We start from the raw sequence: 20,406 nt of genomic DNA, 5'->3' as shown, positions 1-20,406 counted from the left end.
AGTTTGAAATGGAATACTTTATCTGCGATTGTTTGAGCTTGCCTGGCTTAATAAACCAATATAGGTCCCAAAAAACGTCAAACCATCGCAATAGCCTCCCTCTGTTATTCTGATGACAGACAGCGCCATCTTGTGGTAATACAACTGCAGTTATTCAGATTTTTATTTAACCTTTATTTAACTAGGCAAGTCAACTATGAACAAATTCTTATTCACAATGACGGCCTACCCCGGCCAAACCCTAACCCGGATGACGCTGGGCCAATTGTGTGCCGCCCTATGGGGCTCCCAATCACGGCCGGTTGTGATACAGGCTGGAATCGAACCAGGGTTTGTAGTGCCGCCTTTAGCACTAAGATGCAGTGCCTTAGGCGCCCCTTCAGATACTGTATGCGCATACCGTTCCGCAACATGTATTACATGATGCTGTTGATTATTCATGATCTAAAATACGAAAGCAGGCCATCCATCCATCTCAACAACAATCCATCAATACATTCCAGTAATGAACGGAGCTGGGGCATTCAAAGGGCGTTTCGCTTAGGACTTTGACTTCTTTCTGTTTGTCCCATCCACCGACCCGTCTGCTTGCCTTCACATGTAGAACTGTGCAGAGACGCAGCTAGCTATCTTGCTTGTTTTGAAATTAGTTGGCGAGGTAATTTAGCCGGCGTGGTAACTTAGCCAGCTAGCTAATAAACACGTTTAGCCAGCTAGCTAATAAACACGTTTAGCCAGCTAGCTAATAAACACGTTTACCCAGCTAGCTAATTAAAGCGATTATCTAGGAACTTTGAAACTACTTAACAAACCAGGTTGTCCTGAGGTTCGCTACTCTGAAGAAGACTGATCGAAGCTGAGATGAACCAATTTGAACAGTAAGTTGTCTGCCCGTCTGTGCTAGCCATGGTTCCCATTCTGTAATGTAGTTTATCATTAAGATGCTATGGTTGATTTAGTAAGCTAAGTGGTGAATGTGGGTAGTTATCAGCAACCCACAGTCACCACTTAGCTAACGTTAGCTGGCAGCTACGCCCCACAGTCACCACTTAGCTAACGTTAGCTAGCAGCTACCCACAGTCACCACTTAGCTAACGTTAGCTAGCAGCTACCCACAGTCACCACTTAGCTAACGTTAACTAGCAGCTACCCACAGTCACCACTTAGCTAACGTTAGCTAGCAGCTACCCACAGTCACCACTTAGCTAACGTTAGCTAGCAGCTACCCACAGTCACCACTTAGCTAACGTTAGCTAGCAGCTACCCACAGTCACCACTTAGCTAACGTTAGCTAGCAGCTACCCACAGTCACCACTTAGCTAACGTTAGCTAGCAGCTACCCACAGTCACCACTTAGCTAACGTTAGCTGGCAGCTACCCACAGTCACCACTTAGCTAACGTTAGCTAGCAGCTACCCACAGTCACCACTTAGCTAACGTTAGCTAGCAGCTACCCACAGTCACCACTTAGCTAACGTTAGCTAGCAGCTACCCACAGTCACCACTTAGCTAACGTTAGCTAGCAGCTACCCACAGTCACCACTTAGCTAACGTTAGCTAGCAGCTACCCACAGTCACCACTTAGCTAACGTTAGCTAGCAGCTACCCACAGTCACCACTAGCTAACGTTAGCTGCAGCTAGCAGCTACCCACAGTCACCACTTGCGTTACGTTGCTAGCAGCTACCCACAGTCACCATAGCTAACGTTCAGCCCCTAGCTAACGTTAGCCAGCTGCACACAGTCACCACTTAGCTAACGTTAGCTAGCAACTACCCACAGTCACCATGTTGGAACATTGCTGCTATAACAGCCTCCACTCTTCTGGGAAGGCTTTCCACTAGATGTAGGAACATTGCTGCTATAACAGCCTCCACTCTTCTGGGAAGGCTTTCCACTAGATGTTGGAACATTGCTGCTATAACAGCCTCCTCTCTTCTGGGAAGGCTTTCCACTAGATGTTGGAACATTGCTGCTATAACAGCCTCCTCTCTTCTGGGAAGGCTTTCCACTAGATGTTGGTACATTGCTGTGGGGACTTGCTTCCATTCAGCTCGCAATCAGCGTTCCAATTAATCCCAAAAGTATTCGATGGGTTTGAGGTCAGGTCTCTATCCAGCTAACTAGCTGTCCGTGTGTGTACACATACACACATTATAGATGACGACCCAGGGTATCAGCAGTGTTAGGGTGTATAATGGGTGTATATTCTCTCCCCCCAGTCTGAAAGGTGACGCACCCAGGGGACCAGCAGTGTTAGGGTGTATAATGGGTGTATATTCTCCCCCCCAGTCTGAAAGGTGACGCCCCAGGGTATCAGCAGTGTTTGGGTGTATAATGGGTGTATATTCTCTCCCCCAGTCTGAAAGATGACGACCCAGGGTATCAGCAGTGTTAGGGTGTATAATGGGTGTATATTCTCTCCCCCAGTCTGAAAGATGACGACCCAGGGTATCAGCAGTGTTTGGGTGTATAATGGGTGTATATTCTCTCCCCCAGTCTGAAAGATGACGACCCAGGGTATCAGCAGTGTTAGGGTGTATAATGGGTGTATATTCTCTCCCCCCAGTCTGAAAGATGACGACCCAGGGTATCAGCAGTGTTAGGGTGTATAATGGGTGTATATTCTCTCCCCCCAGTCTGAAAGATGACGACCCAGGGTATCAGCAGTGTTAGGGTGTATAATGGGTGTATATTCTCTCCCCCAGTCTGAAAGATGACGACCCAGGGTATCAGCAGTGTTAGGGTGTATAATGGGTGTATATTCTCTCCCCCCAGTCTGAAAGATGACGACCCAGGGTATCAGCAGTGTTTGGGTGTATAATGGGTGTATAATGGGTGTATATTCTCTCCCCCCAGTCTGAAAGATGACGACCCAGAGGACCAGGATGAGACGGTCTGTAATCGGGAGGAAGACGGCTCCATCAACAACAACAGACGCAAGGTACGCAGAACCACCAGACACATACGCAGTGAACCCCCTCCCAAAACCCTGACCTCTGACCCTCCCAAAACCCTGACCTCTGTACCTCCCAAAACCCTGACCTTTTTAATTAGCTTTAAAACTGCACATTTTTCCTCTGCCCTATTGCAAAATGTGTATAATGGCTGAAAATGTGCTATAAAACAGCTGAATTCGCTCCAGCCTCATGGCAAAATTGCAAAATGTGTACAATGGCATATTTTCTGTAGAATTGCAGGAAGTTATTTAAATATTTTGGCCTACCCAGCATTCTGCAGGTCCACCAACACATCTCTGGCTACGCTTACTGCAGTGCTTGTTTTTGCAGGATATTGGGAGCCATTCTGAGTTTCAGCAGACAGCATAGCACTAGTCTCCTCGGCTTCCATCTGTGTGTAGGATCGTCTCACCATTCACACTGACTTTTACTACAAAACTACAAATCAAAACTTTCAGAGAATACATTTTTCCAGGATAAATGAAGGGTTAGTCTCCAACTCATTGTATGTATTTTTGCTAATCCAACTTCCAAAATATGCTCATCGCCAACAGTAATATACCACATCCTTAAATACGGCCATATCCAGAACTAGACTGGCATCACTGACAGACTTGTTCTGTTGTTTACGAATTGTTGATCACGTGAACAGGAGATTAAAAACGCAAGTGACACACTACCGGCGACGCAAAACGTTGGGTACAAATCAAATCAAATCAAATGTATTTATAAAGCCCTTCTTACATCAGCTCATATCTCAAAGTGCTGTACAGAAACCCAGCCTAAAACCCCCAAACAGCAAGCAATGCAGGTGTAGAAGCACGGTGGCTAGGAAAAACTCCCTAGGAAAAACTCCCTAGGAAAAACTCCCTAGGAAAAACTCCCTAGAAAGGCCAGAACCTAGGAAGAAACCTAGAGAGGAACCAGGCTCTGAGGGGTGACCAGTCCTCTACTGGCTGTACTGGGTAGACCAGAGGAACCAGGCTCTGAGGGGTGACCAGTCCTCTACTGGCTGTACTGGGTAGACCAGAGGAACCAGGCTCTGAGGGGTGACCAGTCCTCTACTGGCTGTACTGGGTAGAGAGGAACCAGGCTATGAGGGGTGACCAGTCCTCTACTGGCTGTACTGGGTAGAGAGGAACCAGGCTCTGAGGGGTGACCAGTCCTCTTCTGGCTGTACTGGGTAGAGAGGAACCAGGCTATGAGGGGTGACCAGTCCTCTACTGGCTGTACTGGGTAGAGAGGAACCAGGCTATGAGGGTGGCCAGTCCTCTACTGGCTGTACTGGGTAGACCAGAGGAACCAGGCTATGAGGGGTGACCAGTCCTCTACTGGCTGTACTGGGTAGAGAGGAACCAGGCTCTGAGGGGTGACCAGTCCTCTTCTGGCTGTACTGGGTAGAGAGGAACCAGGCTATGAGGGGTGACCAGTCCTCTTCTGGCTGCACTGGGTAGACCAGAGGAACCAGGCTCTGAGGGGTGACCAGTCCTCTACTGGCTGTACTGGGTAGACCAGAGGAACCAGGCTCTGAGGGGTGGCCAGTCCTCTTCTGGCTGTACTGGGTAGACCAGAGGAACCAGGCTCTGAGGGGTGACCAGTCCTCTACTGGCTGTACTGGGTAGAGAGGAACCAGGCTCTGAGGGGTGGCCAGTCCTCTTCTGGCTGTGCCGGGTAGAGAGGAACCAGGCTCTGAGGGGTGGCCAGTCCTCTACTGGCTGTACTGGGTAGACCAGAGGAACCAGGCTCTGAGGGGTGACCAGTCCTCTACTGGCTGTACTGGGTAGACCAGAGGAACCAGGCTCTGAGGGGTGACCAGTCCTCTTCTGGCTGTACTGGGTAGAGAGGAACCAGGCTCTGAGGGGTGACCAGTCCTCTACTGGCTGTACTGGGTAGAGAGGAACCAGGCTCTGAGGGGTGGCCAGTCCTCTACTGGCTGTACTGGGTAGAGAGGAACCAGGCTCTGAGGGGTGACCAGTCCTCTTCTGGCTGTACTGGGTAGACCAGAGGAACCAGGCTCTGAGGGTGACCAGTCCTCTTCTGGCTGTACTGGGTAGAGAGGAACCAGGCTCTGAGGGGTGACCAGTCCTCTACTGGCTGTACTGGGTAGACCAGAGGAACCAGGCTCTGAGGGGTGACCAGTCCTCTACTGGCTGTACTGGGTAGACCAGAGGAACCAGGCTCTGAGGGGTGACCAGTCCTCTACTGGCTGTACTGGGTAGAGAGGAACCAGGCTATGAGGGGTGACCAGTCCTCTACTGGCTGTACTGGGTAGACCAGAGGAACCAGACTCTGAGGGTGACCAGTCCTCTACTGGCTGTACTGGGTAGAGAGGAACCAGGCTCTGAGGGGTGACCAGTCCTCTACTGGCTGTACTGGGTAGAGAGGAACCAGGCTATGAGGGGTGACCAGTCCTCTACTGGCTGTACTGGGTAGAGAGGAACCAGGCTCTGAGGGGTGACCAGTCCTCTACTGGCTGTACTGGGTAGACCAGAGGAACCAGGCTATGAGGGGTGACCAGTCCTCTACTGGCTGTACTGGGTAGACCAGAGGAACCAGGCTCTGAGGGGTGACCAGTCCTCTTCTGGCTGTACTGGGTAGAGAGGTACCAGGCTCTGAGGGGTGACCAGTCCTCTACTGGCTGTACTGGGTAGACCAGAGGAACCAGGCTCTGAGGGGTGACCAGTCCTCTACTGGCTGTACTGGGTAGAGAGGAACCAGGCTCTGAGGGGTGACCAGTCCTCTACTGGCTGTACTGGGTAGACCAGAGGAACCAGGCTCTGAGGGTGACCAGTCCTCTACTGGCTGTACTGGGTAGAGAGGAACCAGGCTCTGAGGGGTGGCCAGTCCTCTACTGGCTGTACTGGGTAGACTAGAGGAACCAGGCTCTGAGGGGTGACCAGTCCTCTACTGGCTGTACTGGGTAGACCAGAGGATCCAGGCTATGAGGGGTGGCCAGTCCTCTACTGGCTGTACTGGGTAGAGAGGAACCAGGCTATGAGGGGTGACCAGTCCTCTACTGGCTGTACTGGGTAGAGAGGAACCAGGCTCTGAGGGGTGACCAGTCCTCTTCTGGCTGTACTGGGTAGAGAGGAACCAGGCTCTGAGGGGGTGGCCAGTCCTCTACTGGCTGTACTGGGTAGAGAGGAACCAGGCTCTGAGGGGTGGCCAGTCCTCTACTGGCTGTACTGGGTAGAGAGGAACCAGGCTATGAGGGGTGACCAGTCCTCTACTGGCTGTACTGGGTAGACCAGAGGAACCAGGCTCTGAGGGGTGGCCAGTCCTCTACTGGCTGTACTGGGTAGAGAGGAACCAGGCTCTGAGGGGTGGCCAGTCCTCTTCTGGCTGTACTGGGTAGAGAGGAACCAGGCTATGAGGGGAGGCCAGTCCTCTACTGGCTGTACTGGGTAGACCAGAGGAACCAGGCTATGAGGGGAGGCCAGTCCTCTTCTGGCTGTGCCGGGTGGAGATTATAACAGCACATGGCCAAGATGTTCAAATGTTCATAAATGACCAGCAGGGTCAAATAATAATAATCACAGTGGTTGTAGAGGGTGCAACAGGTCAGCACCTCAGGAGTAAATGTCAGTTGGCTTTTCATAGCCGATCATTCAGAGGATCTCTACCGCTCCTCATATAATGTCTCTGTTGAATCTAATGCCTCATATACTGTGTGTGTGTGTGTGTGTGTGTGTGTGTGTGTGTGTGTGTGTGTGTGTGTGTGTGTGTGTGTGTGTGTGTGTGTGTATATCAGACGGTGAGTCCTGCAGCAGGGGAACATCCTCTCCAGTATAATTATACCTTGTGGTATTCCCGGAGGACTCCGTCCCGACCCGCCAACACACAGAGTTATGAACAGAACATCAGACAGATCGGCACGGTGGCCTCGGTCAGTACACACACACACCACTAACACACACACACACACACACACCACTAACACACACACACACCACACACACACCACTAACACACACACACACACACACACCACTAACACACACACACACACACACACACACACACACACACACACACACACACACACACACACACACACACACACACCACTAACACACACACCACTAACACACACACACACACACACACACACACACACACACACACACACACACACACACACACACACACACTACACACACACACACACACACCACTAACACACACACACACACCACTAACACACACACACACACACCACTAACACACACACACACACCACTAACACACACACACACACACCACTAACACACACACACACACACCACTAACACACACACACACACACCACTAACACACACACACACACCACTAACACACACCACTAACACACACACACACACACACACACACACACCACTAACACACACACACACCACTAACACACACACACACACCACTAACACACACACACACACACACACCACTAACACACACACACACACACACACACACACACACACACACACACACACACACACACACACACACTAACACGCATCATGTAGTTGATGTTATCCTCTTGTCCTGTGATTGGTTGATATTGTAATCCTGTGATTGGTTGATATTGTAATCCTGTGATTGGTTGATATTGTAATCCTGTGATTGGTTGATATATTGTAATCCTGTGATTGGTTGGCAGGTGGAGCAGTTCTGGAAGTTCTACAGTCACCTGGTTCGACCGGGAGATCTGACTGGACACTCTGACTTCCACCTGTTTAAAGAGGGGAATCAAGCCCATGTGGGAGGTAATTCAGTGCTTTCAGAAAGTATTCAGACCCCTGACTTTTTCCACATTTTGTTACAGCCTTATTCTAGAATGGATTCAATATTTATTTTTTTCTATCTACACACAGTACCCCATAATGACAAAGCGAAAACAGGTTTTTAACACCTACCCTTTGCTATGAGACTCGAAATTGAGCTCAGGTGCATCCTGTTTCCATTGATCATCCTTGAGATGTTTCTACAACTTGATTGGTGTCCACCTGTGGTAAATTCAATTGATTGGACATGATTTGGAAAGGCACACACCTGTCTATATAAGGTCCCACAGTTGACAATGTATGTCAGAGCAAAAAAACAGGCAATGATGTCGAAGGAATTGTCCATAGAGCTCCGAGACAGGATTTTGTTGAGGCACAGACCTGGGGAAGTGAACCGAAAAGATTCTGTAGCATTGAAGGTCCCCAAGAACACAGTGGCCTCCATCATTCTTAAATGGAAGAAGTTTGGAACCAGCAAGACTCTTCCTAGAGCTGGCCGCCCGGCCAAACTGAGCAATCGGGGGAGAAGGGCCTTGGTCAGGGAGGTGACCAAGAACCCGATGGTCACTCTAACAGAGCTCCAGAGTTCCTCTGTGGAGATGGGAGAACCTTCCAGAAGGACAACCATCTCTGCAGCACTCCACCAATCAGGCCTTTATGGTAGAGTGGCCAGACGGAAGCCACTCCTCAGTAAAAGGAACATGACAGCCCGCTTGGAGTTTGCCAAAAGGCATCTAGAGGACTCTGACCATCAGAAACAAGATTCTCTGGTCTGATGAAACCAAGATTTAACTCTTTGGCCTGAATGCCAAGCGTCACGTCTGGAGGAAACCTGGCACCATCCCTACGGTGAAGCATGGTGGTGGCAGCATCATACTGTGGGAATGGTTTTCAGCGGCAGGGACTGGGAGACTTGTCAGGATCGAGGGAAAGATGAACAGAGCAAAGTAAAGAGATACTTGATGAAAACCTGCTCCAGAGCCCTCAGGACCTCGGACTGGGGCGAAGGTTCACCTTCCAACAGGACAACGACCCAAAGCACACAGCCAAGACAACTCAGGAGTGGCTTCGGGACAAGTCTTTGAATGTCCTTGAGTGGCCCGGCCAGAGCCCGGACTTGAACCCAATCAAACATCTCTGGAGAGACCTGAAAATAGCTGTGCAGCGACACTCCCCGTCCAACCTGACAGAGCTTGAGAGGATCTGCAGAGAAGAATGGGAGAAACTCCCCAAATACAGGTGTGCTTGTAGCTTTATACCAAAGACTCAAGGCCGTAATCGCTGCCAAAGGTGCTTCAAAGTGCTGAGTAAAGGGTCTGAATATTTATGTAAATGGAGTATTTCAGTTTAATAAATTAGGGGAAATGGCTTTGTTGTTGTTTTATATTCTGTGTAGATTTGAGGGGGAAACAATTTAATCCATTTTAGAATACAGCTGTAACCTACACACTACCCCATAATGACAAAGGGCAAAAACCAGGTTAGGGTTAGGGCAAAACCAGGTTAGGGTTAGGGCAAAAACCAGGTTAGGGTTGGGGCAAAAACCAGGTTAGGGTTGGGGCAAAAACCAGGTTAGGGTTGGGGCAAAAACCAGGTTAGGGTTGGGGCAAAAACCAGGTTAGGGTTGGGGCAAAAACCAGGTTAGGGTTGGGGCAAAAACCAGGTTAGGGTTAGGGCAAAAACCAGGTTAGGGTTAGGGCAAAACCAGGTTAGGGTTGGGGCGAAAACCAGGTTAGGGTTGGGGCAAAAACCAGGTTAGGGTTGGCAAAACCGGGTTGGGGCAAAAACCAGGTTAGGGTTGGGGCAAAAAACAGGTTAGGGTTGGGGCAAAAACGGGTTGGGGAAAAAACCAGGTTAGGGTTGGGGCAAAAAACAGGTTAGGGTTGGGGCAAAAAACAGGTTAGGGTTGGGGCAAAAAACAGGTTAGGGTTGGGGCAAAACCAGGTTAGGGTTGGGGCAAAAACCAGGTTTTTACACATTCTTGTAATGAATAAAAAATAAAAAACAAATGTAACATTTACATTAGTATTCAGACCCGTTACTCAGTACTTTGTTGAAGAACCTTTGGCAGCGATTACAGCCTCAAGTCTTCCTGGGTATGATCAGTGGTTTAAATTACCCCAAAAAACTACTTAAGTAGTACTTTAAAGTACTACTTATCAGACTACAAACCATTACAGACAACAAGGGAAGCACAGCCGAGATCCGCCCAGTGACACGAGCCTACCAAGCGAGCTAAACTACTTTTATGCTCGCTTCGAGGCAAATAACACTGAAACATGCATGAGAGCACCAGCTGTACCGGAAGACTGTGTGATCACGCTCTCCGTAGCCGATGTGAATGACGACCTATTTACAAGGCCTCAGGGCCAGACAGATTACCAGGACGTGTACTCCGAGCGTGCGCTGACCTACTGGCAAGTGTCTTCACTGACATTTTCAACCTCTCCCTGTCTGAGTCTGTAATACCAACATGTTTCAAGCAGACCACCATAGTCCCTGTGTCCAGGAACACAAAGGCAACCTGCCTAAATGACTACAGACCCGTAGCACTCACGTCCGTAGCCATGAAGTGCTTTGAAAGCTGGTCATGGCTCACATCAACACCATTATCCTAGAAACCCTAGACCCACTCCAATTTGCATACCGCCCAAACAGATCCACAGATGAATCAATCTCTATTGCACTCCACACTGCCCTTTCCCACCTGGACAAAAGGAACACCTACGTGAGAATGCTGTTCATTGACTACAGCTCAGCGTTCAACACCATAGTGCCCTCAAAGCTCATCACTAAGCTAAGGACCCTGGGACTAAACACCTCCCTCTGCAACTGGATCCTGGACTTCCTGATGGGCCGCCCCCAGGTGGTAAGATTAGGTAACAACACATCCGCCACGCTGAGCCTCAACACGGGGGTCCCTCAGGGGTGCGTGCTCAGTCCCCTCCTGTACTCCCTGTTCACCCATGACTGCACGGCCAGGCACGACTCCAACACCATTAAGTTTGCTGACGACACAACAGTGTTCAGCCTGATCACCGACAACGATGAGACGGCCTATAGGGAGGAGGTCAGAGACCTGGCCGTGTGGTGCCAGGACAACAACCTATCCTTCAACGTGATCAAGACAAAGGAGATGATTGTGGACTACAGGAAAAGGAGGACCGAGCACGCCCCCGTTCTAATCGACGGGGCTGTAGTGGAGCAGGTTGAGAGCTTCAAGTTCCTTGGTGTCCACATCACTAACAAACTAACATGGTCCAAGCACACCAAGACAGTCATGAAGAGGGCACGACAAAACCTATTCCCCCTCAGGAGACTGAAAAGATTTGCCATGGGTCCTCAGATCCTCAAACGTTTCTACAGCTGCACCATCGAGAGCATCCTGACTGGTTGCATCACCGCCTGGTACGGCAACTGCTCGGCCTCCGACCGCAAGGCACTACAGAGGGTAGTGCGTACGGCCCAGTACATCACCGGGGCCAAGCTCCCTGCCATCCAGGACCTCTATACCAGGCGGTGTCAGAGGAAGGCCCTAAAAATTGTCAAAGACCCCAGCCAATTCATAGACTGTTCTCTCTGCTACCACACGGGACTGGAGAGCCAAGTCTAGGACCAAAAGGCTTCTGAACAGCTTCTACCCCCAAGCCATAAGACTTGCTTCACCGTAGGGTTGGTGTAAGTAAGCATTTCACTGTAAGGTCTACTACACCTGTTGTATTCAGCATTTCACGGTAAGGTCTACTACACCTGTTGTATTCAGCATTTCACGGTAAGGTCTACTACACCTGTTGTATTCAGCATTTCACTGTGAGGTCTACTACACCTGTTGTATTCAGCATTTCACTGTGAGGTCTACTACACCTGTTGTATTCAGCATTTCACTGTGAGGTCTACTACACCTGTTGTATTCAGCATCTCACTGTGAGGTCTACTACACCTGTTGTATTCAGCATTTCACTGTGAGGTCTACTACACCTGTTGTATTCAGCATTTCACTGTGAGGTCTACTACACCTGTTGTATTCAGCATTTCACTGTGAGGTCTACTACACCTGTTGTATTCAGCATATCACTGTGAGGTCTACTACACCTGTTGTATTCAGCATTTCACTGTGAGGTCTACTACACCTGTTGTATTCAGCATTTCACTGTGAGGTCTACTACACCTGTTGTATTCAGCATTTCACTGTGAGGTCTACTACACCTGTTGTATTCAGCATTTCACTGTGAGGTCTACTACACCTGTTGTATTCAGCATTTCACTGTAAGGTCTACTATGTGACTAATAAAATTAGATTTAAAATTAGATTTACTTTGCTGTTTATATTTTTGAAAACTTTTACTCCACTACATTCCTAAAGAAAATAATGTACTTTTTACTCCATACATGGATGCACCTGAGCTCAATTTCGAGTGTCATAGCAAAGGGTCTGAATTCATGTAAATCAGGTATTTCTGTTAGGTTTTTATTATTTAGCAAAAATGGCTCAACCTGTTTTTGCTTTGTCATTATGGGGCATTGTGGTGTCATTATGGGGTATTGTGGTGTCATTATGGGGTATTGTGGTGTCATTATGGGGTATTGTGGTGTCATTATGGGGTATTGTGATGTCATTATGGGGTATTGTGTGTAGATTGAGGATTTCTTTATTTAATCAATTTTCGAATAAGGCTGTAACGTATCAAAATGTGGAGAAGGGGTCTGAATACTTTCCGAAGGCGCCATGTAAACTAAACAAGTACAGATATAAGATGGATTGTAATTACTGTTCTACAACACTCTCTCTCTAGACAAATGCCTTCTATTCAACCTTTATCGTTCTTGTCCTCAGAGACAGGCCCCCCTTCCCCTCTGCCCAAATACAATCCATCAGGGCCTTAGACCGCTGAACCAGGGTCCATCCAACCCATAACACAATAATTACTACCGCTAGGCTACTTATAAACATATTAAAACTGGCTAAGTATCTATATCCACAGTAAAACGAGTCCTATATCGACATAACCTGAAAGACCGCTCAGCAAGGAAGAAGCCACTGCTCCAAAACCGCCATAAAAAAAGCCAGACTATGGTTTGCAACTGCACATGGGGACAAGGAATGTACTTTTTGGAGAAATGTCCTCTGGTCTGATGAAACAAAAATAGAACTGTTTGGCCATAATGACCATCGTTATTTTCAGAGAAAAAAGGGGGAGGCTTTCAAGCCGAAGAACACCATCCCAACCGTGAAGCACGGGGGTGGCAGCATCATGTTGTGGGGGTGCTTTGCTGCAGGAGGGACTGGTGCACTTCACAAAATAGATGGCATCATGAGGCAGGAAAATGATGTGGATAAATTGAAGCAACATCTCAAGACATCAGTCAGGAAGTTAAAGCTTGGTCGCAAATGGGTCTTCCAAATGGACAATGACCCCAAGCATACTTCTAAAGTTGTGGCAAAATGGCTTAAGGACAACAAAGTCAAGGTATTGGAGTGGCCATCACAAAGCCCTGACCTCAATCCCATAGAACATTAGTGGGCAGAACTGAAAAAGTGTGTGCGAGCAAGGAGGCCTACAAACCTGACTCAGTTACACCAGCTCTGTCAGGAGGAATGGGCCAAAATTCACCCAACTTATTGTGAAAAGCTTGTGGAAGGCTACCAGAAACGTTTGACCCAAGTTAAACAATTTAAAGGCAATGACACTCAATTAGTATTTAGTATATCTAAACTTCTGACCCACTGGGAATGTGATGAAAGAAATAAAAGCTGAAAGAAATAATTCTCTACTATTATTCTGACATTTCACATTCTTAAAATAAAGTGGTGATCCTAACTGACCTAAGACAGAGAATTTTTACTAGGATTAAATGTCAGGAATTGTGAAAAGTGAGTTTAAATGTATTGGCTAAGGTGTATGTAAACTTCCGACTTCAACTGTATCTTTGTGTGTAACCCTCCAGGATGAAGCTAACAAGAACGGGGGGAAGTGGATCATCAGGCTGCGAAAAGGTCTGTAGTTTTTATTATTATTATTATTATTTATTATTATTAGGCTGAGGCTGCGCAACCTGTTTGTTTTTTTTCCCTCTAAACCTCCCTTTTTAAATGTCGACTTTGGGCAAAAATGCCAAAATAACAACTTCTATGGGCTATGTGGGACGCTACCGTCCCACCTGCGGGACACACTATTCAACAGCCAGTGAAACAGCAGGGCGGCAAATACAAAACAGCAAAAATCTCATAATTTCATTTTCTCAAACAATCAACTATTTTACACCATTTTAAAGATAAACTTCTCGTTAATCTAACCACATTGTCCGATTTCAGAAAGGCTTTACGGCGAAAGCATAAAATTAGATTATGTTAGGACATAAACTTCACAAGAAAAACCACACAGCCATTTTCCAAGCAAGGACATGCATCACAACAACCAAAAATAGAGCTAAAATATTCACTAACCTTTGATGATCTTCATCAGATGACATTCATAGGACTCAATGTTACACAATACATGTATGTTTTGCTCGATAAAGTTCATATTTATATCCAAAAACCCCATTTTACATTGGCGCGTGATGTTCAGAAAATGTATTCCCACCAAAACTCCCGGTGAATGAGCGCATCAATTTACAAAAATAATCATCATAAACGTTGATAAAATTTACAACAGTTATTGAAAGAATTATAGATATACTTCTTAATGCAACCGCTGTGTCAGATTTTAAAATAGCTTTATGGAGAAAGCACATTGTTCAATATTCTGAGTACATAGCTCAGCCATCAAAGGAAGCTATACAGATACCCGCCAAGTTCTGGAGTCGACTAGTTCCATTACCGAAAATCCAGACACGAAAAGTCATAGTTCCATTACCGTTCGTAAAAACATGTCAAACGTTGTTTACAATCAATCCTTAGGGTCTTTTTAGCATAAAACGTCGATAATATTCCAACCGGACAATAGCGTATTCATTGCAGAGGAAAAAGAAGGAACGGCGCGCCAAACGTGCCCGCGCAGTAAACAACTCACTGGTCCCAGGCAGTCCACTCATTGACTGAGCTCCTATTTTCTGCCCAGTAACAGGAGAAGGATGAAACACGTTTCTAAAGGCTGTTGACAGCCAATGGAAGCCTTAGGAAGTGCAACGTGACCCCACAGACACTGTAGTTTCGATAAGGATTCAAAAGAAGAACTACAATTTTTTTGAATCCCTATCGGTCATCAATACAGTCAGAACAATATTAACAGGCAGGTTTAAATTAGAGCTCAGAACGCTAATAGGATGTTTGGGCTCCTGAGTGACGCAGCGGTCTAAGAACATTATTCTGGCCATGTTGTTAATATTGTTGTTGTTGACAGGTCTGGCCAGCAGGTTCTGGGAGAACATTATTCTGGCCATGTTGTTAATATTGTTGTTGTTGACAGGTCTGGCCATGTTGTTAATATTGTTGTTGTTGACAGGTCTGGCCAGCAGGTTCTGGGAGAACATTATTCTGGCCATGTTGTTAATATTGTTGTTGTTGACAGGTCTGGCCAGCAGGTTCTGGGAGAACATTATTCTGGCCATGTTGTTAATATTGTTGTTGTTGACAGGTCTGGCCATGTTGTTAATATTGTTGTTGTTGACAGGTCTGGCCAGCAGGTTCTGGGAGAACATTATTCTGGCCATGTTGTTAATATTGTTGTTGTTGACAGGTCTGGCCATGTTGTTAATATTGTTGTTGATGACAGGTCTGGCCAGCAGGTTCTGGGAGAACATTATTCTGGCCATGTTGTTAATATTGTTGTTGTTGACAGGTCTGGCCAGCAGGTTCTGGGAGAACATTATTCTGGCCATGTTGTTAATATTGTTGTTGTTGACAGGTCTGGCCAGCAGGTTCTGGGAGAACATTATTCTGGCCATGTTGGGAGAACAGTTCATGGTGGGAGAGGAGATCTGTGGGGTGGTAGTCTCTATACGCTTCCAGGTACACACACACACACACACACACACACACACACACACACACACACACACACACACACACACACACACACACACACACACACACACACACACACACACACACACACACACACACACACACACACACACACACACTACACACTACACACACACACACACACACACACACAGGCTGAATCTCTTGGGCCCTAAGTCCTTTATCGATTGGCCACTTGCTGATAGTGATCACTAAGTTTTTTGGGACCAAAATGAGCATTGAGACGATGACCACTTGACGTCCCACTTGTCATTGTAAAAAAATTCTAAATTAATTTGCGAGCATTATCTCCTGTGACTCGTTATGAAACACGGACACTTGGGACCTGGGGCAAAGACGGAGGCATAGGCTCCTCCGATAGACAGTGAGCAAGTTGTACAAAATATGTGCAACTACAGTACCAGTCAAAAGTTTGGACACACCTTCTCATTCCAGGGTTATTCTTAATTTTTTACTATTTTCTACATTATAATAGCGAAGACATCAACACTATGAAATAACACATATGGAATCATGTAGTAACCAAAGAAGTGTTAAACAAATCAAAATATATTTGAGATTCTTCAAAGTAGACACCCTTTGCCTTGATGACAGCTTTGCACACTCTTGGCATTCTCTCAACCAGCTTCATGAGGTAGTCACCTGGAATGCATTTCAATTAACAGGTGTGCCTTGTTACTTTGTTGAATTTCTTTCCTTAATGTGTTTGAGCCAATCAGTTGTGTTGTGACAGAACATTGCCTTATTTGGTAAAAGACCAAGTCCATATTATGGCAAGAACAGCTCAAATAAGCAAAGAGAAATGACAGTCTATCATTACCTTAAGACATGAAGGTCAGTCAATACGGAAAATTTCAAGAACTTTGAAAGTTTCTTCAAGTGCAGTCGCAAAAACCATCAAGCGCTATGATGAAACTGGCTCTCATGAGGACCGCCACAGGAAAGGAAGACCCAGAGTTACCTCTGCTGCAGAGGATAAGTTCATTAGAGTTACCAGCCTCAGAAATTGCAGCCCAAATAAATGCTTCTCAGAGTTCAAGTAACAGACACATCTCAACATCAACTGTTCAGAGGAGACTGCGTGAATCAGGCCTTCATGGTCGAATTGCTGCAAAGAAACCACTGCTAAATCTGTTGACTTATTTTACTATTTTTGAGGGTAAAGTAGTTGTGACTAAATGAGGTGCTGAAATTGTTGGGATGAACTTGCTGCCAAGGGTACGATGTTGGCAAAGGATTCCCAGTCGATGAAGAGGCTTCCAAAGGATTCCCAGTCGATGAAGAGGCTTCCAAAGGATTCCCAGTCGATGAAGAGGCTTCCAAAGGATTCCCAGTCGATGAAGCGGCTTCCAAAGGATTCCCAGTCGATGAAGAGGCTTCCAAAGGATTCCCAGTCGATGAAGAGGCTTCCAAAGGATTCCCAGTCGATGAAGAGGCTTCCAAAGGATTCCCAGTCGATGAAGAGGCTTCCAAAGGATTCCCAGTCGATGAAGAGGCTTCCAAAGGATTCCCAGTCGATGAAGAGGCTTCCAAAGGATTCCCAGTCGATGAAGAGGCTTCCAAAGGATTCCCAGTCGATGAAGAGGCTTCCAAAGGTTACAGTGGAGCCCTCGATGAGTCGACGACTAGCATTTCAGATTGACTGAACGCGCATATCGAGTGTTCGGTTAGAGATTCAGCCCCACTCACTCGTGTGTGTGTGTGTGTGTGTGTGTGTGTGTGTGTGTGTGTGTGTGTGTGTGTGTGTGTGTGTAGGAAGACATCCTGTCTATATGGAATAAGACGGCCAGCGATCAGGTGACGACATCTAGAATCCGAGACACTCTTCGCCGCGTCCTGAACCTTCCTCCCAACACCATCATGGAGTACAAGACACACAACGACAGCCTCAAGTACGATTCACACTCCCACCATCGTGTACACACGACCACTCACTGTGTTATCTCTATAGACAATGAAACCTTTTTTTATATTGATCTGTGCGTTTTCTTTTCAGGGATAATTCCAGCTTCCGCAACACAAAGATCACCCTGTGAAGAGAGACGGAAGAGAGGCAAACCACCTGACCGTTTCTCCTGGAGTTATACTGTTTCCTCATGGACGATAACATGACTCTCTCTGTCACACTCTTTCTGCCTCCTCTCTCTCGGCATCTCTCTCGGCATCTCTCTCTCTCTCTCTCTCTCTTTTTGTCTCTCTCTCTCTCGGCATCTCTCTCTCTCTCTCTTTTTGTCTCTCTCTCTTTCTGTCACACTCTTTCTGCCTCCTCTCTCTCGGCATCTCTCTCGGCATTTCTCTCTCTCTCTTTCCCCCCCTGGGCTCTTTCTCTCTCCAGGGTTCACAAGGTGCTTAAAATACTTGAGTTGACACTCTGAAATGGAACACCTTAAAAATCTGACATTTTCTCAAGTTGGTACTTGAATTAAAATTAAAGGAGAACAGAAAATGATGAAATATGTTTATGAAAAATGTATTGGTCCTGCGTTCTACCCGGTTTTATTTCCTCACGCTCTGGTTGTCCGGGCAAGATCGTTCATTCCACCCACTCAGCCAGGCAGGTCCAAAACTGACTGATTAGGTGCAGCCAAACGCCCCATGGATAGCTGAAAGACCGGGCATGTAGATTTAATCCTGCCTTAATCCTGATCTTTTATTTCAGCTCATGAAACATTCCCATGGGTGAATTGACCCTGAAGGAGCCACGTGAAGTGGGAAAGACAACTCTGCATCCTGCGACAGTTTTATATTGTTGACTTTTTCCTCTGCAATGACCTCCGGAGCTTTTCTACCAATCGCGACAGGCTCCTGGCGTTCAGACAGGCTCCTGGCGTTCAGACAGGCTCCTGGCGTTCAGACAGGCTCCTGGCGTTCAGACAGGCTCCTGGCGTTCAGACAGGCTCCTGGCGTTCAGACAGGCTCCTGGCGTTCAGACAGGCTCCACAGGCTCCTGGCGTTCAGACAGGCTCCTGGCGTTCAGCCAACCCGAGCAGCGACACGAAACCTGCCAGTCGGAAGAGAGATGCTTTTTCGTAGATGTGCGATAAAAATACAATAGTCATTAATACTGAAATGACATCATCAGTACTGACTTATGATTCATGTATATAATAAAGCAATGTATTCAGTATAAGTTATAAGGTAGTGATGAATAATATACAGTCATTTTTTCCCATTAAGGTTGTGGCGATATACTGTCATCTGGTGGCAACTAGAAACAATTGCATAATCACATTTTATTGGTCACATGGTCCTTGACAATAAATATTAGTGCTTGAAAAAGTACTTAAGTCCTTGAATTTGACTTGCCACTGTCTGTACGAACCCTGTCTCTCTCTCTTGCTGCCTGTCTCTCTCTCTTGCTGCCTGTCTCTCTCTCTTGCTGCCTGTCTCTCTCTCTCTTGCTGCCTGTCTCTCTCTCTCTCGCTGCCTGTCTCTCTTGCTGCCTGTCTCTCTCTCTTGCTGCCTGTCTCTATCTCTTGCTGCCTGTCTCTCTCTCTTGCTGCCTGTCTCTCTCTCTTGCTGCCTGTCTCTCTCTCTCGCTGCCTGTCTCTCTCTCTCGCTGCCTGTCTCTCTCTCTCGCTGCCTGTCTCTCTCTCTCGCTGCCTGTCTGTCTCTCTCGCTGCCTGTCTGTCTCTCTCGCTGCCTGTCTGTCTCTCTCGCTGCCTGTCTGTCTCTCTCGCTGCCTGTCTCTCTCTCTCGCTGCCTGTCTCTCTCTCTCGCTGCCTGTCTCTCTCTCTTGCTGCCTGTCTCTCTCTCTCGCTGCCTGTCTCTCTCTCTCGCTGCCTGTCTCTCTTGCTGTCTCTCTCTCTTGCTGCCTGTCTCTCTCTTGCTGCCTGTCTCTCTCTCGCTGCCTGTCTCTCTTGCTGTCTGTCTCTCTCGCTGCCTGTCTGTCTCTCTCGCTGCCTGTCTCTCTCTTTCGCTGCCTGTCTCTCTCTCTCGCTGCCTGTCTCTCTCTCTCGCTGCCTGTCTCTCTCTCTTGCTGCCTGTCTCTCTCTCTCGCTGCCTGTCTCTCTCTCTCGCTGCCTGTCTCTCTCGCTGTCTGTCTCTCTTGCTGTCTGTCTCTCTCGCTGCCTGTCTCTCTCGCTGCCTGTCTCTCTCGCTGCCTGTCTCTCTTGTTCTCTCTCGCTGCCTGTCTCTTGCTGTCTCTCTCTCTTGCTGCCTGTCTCTCTCTCTCGCTGCCTGTCTCTCTTGCTGTCTGTCTCTCTTGCTGTCTGTCTCTCTCGCTGCCTGTCTCTCTCGCTGCCTGTCTCTCTCGCTGCCTGTCTCTCTTGTTCTCTCTCGCTGCCTGTCTCTCTCGCTGTCTGTCTCTCTCGCTGCCTGTCTCTCTCTCTCGCTGCCTGTCTCTCTCTCTCGCTGCCTGTCTCTCTCGCTGTCTCTCTCTCTTGCTGCCTGTCTCTCTTGCTGTCTCTCTCTCTCGCTGCCTGTCTCTCTCTCTCGCTGCCTGTCTCTCTCTCTCGCTGTCTCTCTCTCTTGCTGCCTGTCTCTCTCTCTTGCTGCCTGTCTCTCTCTCTTGCTGCCTGTCTCTCTCTCGCTGCCTGTCTCTCTTGTTCTCTCTTGCATTTCTGAGTGTTTCACTGTGGAGATGGAGAAGTGCATTGCTATGGAAACTAGTGTGATAATATGGAGACGTGAACTTCCTGTTTTTGCAACTTGTCCCTGAGTTGCCACAACAGGCC

The 20,406-nt window shown here is 47.5% G+C and overlaps 1 pseudogene; it reads left to right on the top strand.

Moving 5' to 3' along the window:
* The first annotated feature begins 531 nt into the window (after positions 1-531).
* LOC123743721 (eukaryotic translation initiation factor 4E type 2-like) lies at positions 532-19,026 on the top strand (annotated as a pseudogene).
* The last annotated feature ends 1,380 nt before the right edge of the window (positions 19,027-20,406 follow it).

Source organism: Salmo salar, chromosome ssa07, assembly GCF_905237065.1.
Source record: "Salmo salar chromosome ssa07, Ssal_v3.1, whole genome shotgun sequence".
In the NCBI taxonomy this organism is placed as follows: domain Eukaryota; kingdom Metazoa; phylum Chordata; class Actinopteri; order Salmoniformes; family Salmonidae; genus Salmo; species Salmo salar.
The sequence above is the reverse complement of the archived record's forward strand: the minus strand, read 5'-3'. Positions and strand labels throughout refer to the sequence as shown.